Raw genomic sequence first — 1,126 nt, 5'->3', positions numbered from 1 at the left:
AGCACACCGAGCCCGCTCTAGCACCCCGCTCTCACCTCCCCCCACCCCCCCCCCCACTCCTCACCGACACACACACACACACACACACACACACACACACACACACACACACGCACACGCACATATACACACACACACACACAAAAAGGCACTGCAGGGCAGAAATTCCTCAGGTGCTCGCTAATGGAATTCCCAGGGTCTTGGAGCCGCTTCGGGGATCAAGAGATCTCATAGCCCCCGCTGGGGTAAGGAGCAGTGAGTCTGTTCCATTTAATCAAATACAGAATGAATTTTCAGCTCTATTCACTAGCTTGTCTCTAGGGCTCTCAAAAGGCACCAGACAGCTAGAATCACACATATGTGGCTCTTTTAGGCAAGTATAATTAGTTTGATTTTAAAAAGCCACATTAATAATATCACCTCAGAAGCATTATTCAGAGGACAGATGACAATGATACTGTATGTTTTGCGCCTGACAACAGAGAGAAAGCACACGAACAATAAGAGAACACTTGAAGGATTAAAAAAAGAGAGCTTTTCATTTCATTGTAATCCAATATTTTTAAAGTTACATGAAGTGTATTCCTTATAGCATCCCTCAATTTTAACAGGAAACAAAGATCTCCCCATGCTCATAAATCGGTGAATTCATGCCACCTACACAACAAAAATCTATCACACAAAATGTTTGCAAGCGATATAAAAATAACATAGTATTTTCTAATTCAATCCAGGTTAGTAAAAATCTCTTGGAAAAAAGCAGCAAACAATAAAAATTTTAAAACACACACACTGTTAAAAGCAAGTCCTCCAAAGCAATACAGTTGGCAACCAGACACCAAATTCTGCTTCTAATCTAATTAGTTTGCATTAAGTATTAAGATTGTTAAGCTAAAGACAGACTACCTGGTAGTCTATTCAGCAACACTCTAATCTACTGTCCTATCTATATTTCTACAGAGTACCCGTACCAATCACATGGCGCTAACATAATTTCACATTAAACAACAAATTTCCCAATTCATTTTTTTTATTTCCTACCCCTTCCTTGTTTTCACAGGGACAATGTTTAATTCCTGAAATAGCTTCCCCAGCATTTTATGTAGAAACAATTTTTAATCTACAT

At 39.4% G+C, this 1,126-nt stretch overlaps 1 protein-coding gene across 8 annotated transcripts in view; it reads right to left on the bottom strand.

Moving 5' to 3' along the window:
* The window catches only part of Cdon (cell adhesion associated, oncogene regulated), a 125,364-nt gene that overhangs the window by 121,615 nt on the left and 2,623 nt on the right, over nucleotides 1-1,126 (bottom strand). The gene's annotated exons all lie outside the window — the stretch shown is intronic.

This window comes from Nannospalax galili, unplaced genomic scaffold (genome assembly GCF_000622305.1).
Source record: "Nannospalax galili isolate Female #2095 unplaced genomic scaffold, S.galili_v1.0 scaffold690, whole genome shotgun sequence".
Classification (NCBI taxonomy): Eukaryota; Metazoa; Chordata; class Mammalia; order Rodentia; family Spalacidae; genus Nannospalax; species Nannospalax galili.
This window is presented reverse-complemented; position numbering and strand designations above follow the sequence as displayed.